The sequence below is a fragment of the Mastomys coucha genome, unplaced genomic scaffold (assembly GCF_008632895.1).
Source record: "Mastomys coucha isolate ucsf_1 unplaced genomic scaffold, UCSF_Mcou_1 pScaffold21, whole genome shotgun sequence".
NCBI classification, from domain to species: Eukaryota; Metazoa; Chordata; class Mammalia; order Rodentia; family Muridae; genus Mastomys; species Mastomys coucha.
Genome location: NW_022196904.1, coordinates 67,161,351 through 67,166,143, shown reverse-complemented (window position 1 = coordinate 67,166,143; position 4,793 = coordinate 67,161,351). Strand labels below are relative to the sequence as shown.

The 4,793-nt window shown below is 41.9% G+C and overlaps 1 protein-coding gene and 1 long non-coding RNA gene across 3 annotated transcripts in view; one reads left to right on the top strand and one right to left on the bottom strand.

The window, feature by feature from the left end:
• The window catches only part of LOC116102417, a 17,078-nt gene extending 15,340 nt beyond the window's left edge, over positions 1-1,738 (top strand). For both annotated transcript variants that reach the window (XR_004123168.1, XR_004123169.1), the window contains one exon: positions 245-1,738. This is a non-coding gene — a long non-coding RNA (uncharacterized LOC116102417). The remainder of the gene's footprint in view (positions 1-244) is intronic.
• Agbl1 (ATP/GTP binding protein like 1) overlaps positions 1-4,793 on the bottom strand; it is an 887,643-nt gene that overhangs the window by 9,341 nt on the left and 873,509 nt on the right. The window lies entirely within an intron of this gene.

The following is a 4,793-nucleotide window of genomic DNA, read 5'->3' as shown; positions in this document are numbered from 1 at the left end:
ATGGATGCTTCTTCACTGTTCTAAGTACCAGACACATGTATATCCTACTGTCTTACAGCGTGTCTATCTCTGTTTAATAAGTTACTCAGCAACCAGGAAGAGGTCATTTTTCAAGAGGCTTTTGCAATGGACATTACAATTTCCATCATTCCATACATATTAAAAGTAAGCCCAACACATATTCACCACTGGTGCTATGTACAAAGAATGGAGTTGGCTAACAAATCATTTCTGTTTTTTTCAGAAATTACAGTCTGCTGGGAGGATGGAAGAGCTCACAGCAGCACTATGCAGATATCTTCAGGACATCATGGGAATTAAGAAACCATAGGAGACTTCCTGGAAGAACACACATTTAAGCACATGCATGGGGTTTGGGTTTATACTCAGAGAGAAAAACCGGAAACTGGTTGTATCAGGAGGGGTTCCAGTGCTAGATTTCCCTTGCACAGGATAAGATGGGGCCACTGGTTGAAATTGAAGGTACTTCCCATTCTAAATACCACTTAGTTACCCAGATACCCAAGCTAGAAAGGAAATTAAGTCAAGGGAGATGACAGAAGGGAGGAAATAGTTATATATGCCACAAGGAGAGCACATAGTGGTCATGCCCACAGGAACGCTGAGCACAGACTTGCCCACACATCCTGATCCATCCCTTAAGCATCTGCTCTGAATACAGCCCATGGCTGGGAGATACAGAGTCCCATTAGTAGGAGCATTATTATTTAAGAAATGGATGTAAAGATTTAAGTGAGGGGAGATAATGAGTAGTAGCTAGACTTTGAACTTGGTGAATTTGAACGTGAGATGGTTTACAAAGATATGTGGAATAGGTAGTTCCTAATTTGATCAGGTCTTGAATAATCATTGTGCTGAACACACTTTCCTGAGGAGAGATGCTCCTAGGCTTTGGTAGGTTTTAAGGATCTTTGAGGAGAAGCACATGCCAGCCTGTCTGTATAAACCCATTTTTCACTTTCTGAATAATATTAGATAGGACCTTACCTGCTTTGTTCCCTGACATCTTCACCTGAGCATCACAGTAGTGCTGCTAGGATGTACTAATACACATCAGGGTCCTGAGCATCACAGTAGTGCTGCTAGGATGTACTAATACACATCAGGGTCCAGGTTGGCTGTAGATAGTGAGCAGCCATATTCAATCATTATTGTGTCCCCACCAGGGCCCACCTCTCCTGGTGATGTGGAAAGACCCAGAGTGGGCATCTCTTGATTCCTCTTGGACAAACTGCAACTCAAGTCTTTACTAAAATTTCCCGTGTAAGGAGAGACTTTTGTTTGAAAGTAGAGGCCACATTTGCCTACATTTCCACAAGTTAGACATGACAAAGAGCAGGGTGTGAGACCAAGAGAAGTCTCCTCCCCCATTGACTTCTGTAAAAAGAACCTCCTAAATCTGGAGTTCAGGGTTGGTCTTGGTGATTTAACCAAGAAAGTGTATGCCTTTAGCCTCCATGCCATGGAAGTTAGACACAGGACTAATAGGTTCTGCTTGTGCATTCCGCACCTGACATAGAACTGAATGCACTGATGTGTCTTACCTTACGCCAAGAGACGAGGATCTCATTCACTACCTCAACCAGATTTTTCCAAAGAAGCATGCATTGAGTTTATCACCTGGTCAGGGAGAGTATTAATACTTATCTACCACCATAAAGTCATTTTAACCCATCAAGACCTCTAGAAATTATTAAAAGTTTCTTATGATTTAGAATTGTAGGTTTCCCTCAACCATTTGTCATGAGACTTGAGTGTGGTCACTACATTCAGTGTGTACTCTCTTCCAAGAGCAGAACTCATTTTGCTCTGTGACCAACCAGTCCTAAAAGATACATACACTTGTAAAATGCTTTATATTAAGCGCTGATGATCAATGAATCCCGTTTTGAATCCAGGGTGTCTCTCTCCAAATCTGTGTTACTCCAAATTATCATATCTCTGTCTCTCTGTCTCTCTGTCTCTCTCTGTCTCTGTCTCTCTCTCTCCTCTCTTGCTTCTTCAGTCTCTCCCTCCCTTATCTCTGTCTGTCTCTGTCTCTGTTTTTGTCTGTCTCCTTTCTCCTTCTTTCTCTCTTCCTTCTCTCTCTCATTCTGTTTCTCTGTCTGCCTCTTTGTTTCTCTGTCTGTCTCTCTCTCTGCCTCTGTCTCAGTCTGTCTCCTTCATCCTTTCTCTCTTCCTTCTCTGTCACATTCTCTGTTTCTCTGTATCTGTCTGTCTCTATCTGTCTCTATCTTTGTCTTCCTTCTTCCCATTGTCCCCTGCTCTTTTTCCTGTAATATAGGGAATTCACATTTAATGCCATATTCATTGTGTTAGGTAAACATAACAGACATTTGCAAGTCCCATACAACAGTGTAGAGTTAGGTACTAAAATACATTTCTTCTCAAAATTTCCCTTTACAGTGCACAATTTTCCTGAACAACATTTTGCTATCAAGAATACATTGGACATCAAAAAACTCCAACTGTAACACAAACAAAAGGGGACATCTGTTAGGCAGACAACAGCAGGCTCCAGGCCTGATGAATTATTGTTGCCCAAAAAGCTCTCATGCTGAGTACCAGCTACTGGCTGTGTGTCTTTCCAAGGCTGGAGCCTTTGGTGGGCCCTGGGTGAGAGGTACCAGCAGGGCAAAGCAAATCCATCACTCTAATGTGGATCCAAATGTTCACATCAACCTTGTGGGTCACTGTGCCGAGTCCCTAACAAGGATGACTTATGTCAGGCATTCCTGGAAGCGTCTGCTCTTGGCAGTAGGAACAGGCTCCTCTCGGAATATGAAATCCACTCCACAGCTAAGTTTTCCAGATTGACAAATAGAAGCTGAGCAGAGGATTTCACCTCCCTTTGGGGTGTAATGTTTCCTTACATGTGCTGGCAGCCCTCAGTACAATCTCATAACTCAGGGATCAGGCTGTTTTCAAATGTTTTTGTGACTCACAATCCTTTCTCTGGCAGCTCAGAGGAAACTGGAGGCAATGGATCCTATTGTGGGATGTTAATTACCATCAACGGATCATCGCCAATTGCCAGGCAGCTAGGTTGACACCACACACGTGGCTAGTTTTCACCAAAGTGAGTGTAGCATCTGTAGCACTTGGATGGATGCTGCAGTCACTGGGGACAGGGAGATGCTGTCCCTTTATCGTAAACATGCTGTATGAACATTTGCATTATGTACAAAGAACAAGGCCACCAGTTCATTTTTAGCCTGCCTGAATAAAGGCTAGTCCTTGAGATAACCACCACCCTAGAGGCAGGTTGTGTTCATGAGAGATGCTGTTTAAATGAAACCCTTTCCATAACACAAATTATGATTTGAGATGGAGAACAGAAGGATGTAAAGAAAATATACAGCATTCCATTAGAAACTGAATCAGGAATGGGTAGCAACATGGTTTTAAATCCTGAAACATATAAGGAAGCATGCCAGGTACAAAGAGGTACAGGAAAGTAGCAAGTCTGTGCATTTTAGAGTCTGCTGCTAAATGGATAAAATAATTTATCTATAGATATAGATATCATAAAACATAATTTGGTATTGTGTGTGTGTGTGTATGTATTGTGTGTATATTGATGTGTAGATGGGGACATATAGATGAAAACTCATAACTTGGCTTAAGATGTTTATAAAAGATTGTACATAGCCAAAGGTTAATTTGAAGTGGCTTATATTTTTATTTGTGATGTTGTATATGAATATATGGGTAAATATTCCAGTGTTTATGTGTGAGTATATGGGAATGCATGTACGAGACCAGAAGCTTGCAGGTCTTCTTCAATAGCTCTTTATTTTCTTGTTCTAGACAATGTCCTTCATTGATCAGTCCAGAGGGCCTACTGATTGGTTAGGAAAGCATGTCATTAGGCTCCAGGTATCAGCCAGTCTCTGCTTCTTTCCAGGATGTATTTACATCTATGTACCATAATACCCAGCTTTTCACACGGATGTTAAGGATCCTACATTAGATCTTTATGCTTGCGTAGCAAGTCCTTTGAAAATTGAGCCATCTCCCAAGAATCCATATCAGGTCATGGAAGGATCATCAGAGAAAGAAAATCCCATGAAAGGATTTATATACTCAAGGAAGGAATTTGCAGAACTTTATGGCTCAAGAAAGGGAGCACACACAGTTCTCAAATCAGGGTTAGGGTTAGGGTTAGGGTTAGGGTTAGGGTTAGGGTTAGGGTTAGGGTGAATCATGTGTGAATATGTATGTGTGTTTGGGAGGTCTATGTCTATATGCAGAGGAGTGACCTTGAACTTCAATTCCAAGCTGTACTTCTCATTTACAGAATCTCTCTCCAACTCATTGTGTCTTAGGTTTCCAATATTCATCACCATCTCAAACCATACTCTCTCTTTTCATCTCATTATATATGTTCTGCCCTGCAAACATGATGACAGACTCAGGAGTAGTCTTCAAGCCAGTGAAAATCCTGCATGACGTGCGTACCAACAAAGTGCCCATGAACATATAGTCTGTGGCACTGATACAAACATTATGGGCATATTTCTGATATAAATGCTCATCTCTCTACCATATTCAGAACGAAATTTAACCTTTTTGTACTGGCTGGTTTTGTGTGTCAACTTGACACAGGCTGGAGTTATCACACAGAAGGGAGCTTCAGTTGGGGAAGTGCCTCCATGAGATCCAGCTGTGAGGCATTTTCTCAATTAGTGCTCAAGGGGGAGGGACCCTTGTGGGTGGTACCATCCTTGGGCTGGAAGTCTTGGGTTCTATAAGAGAGCAGGCTGAGCAAG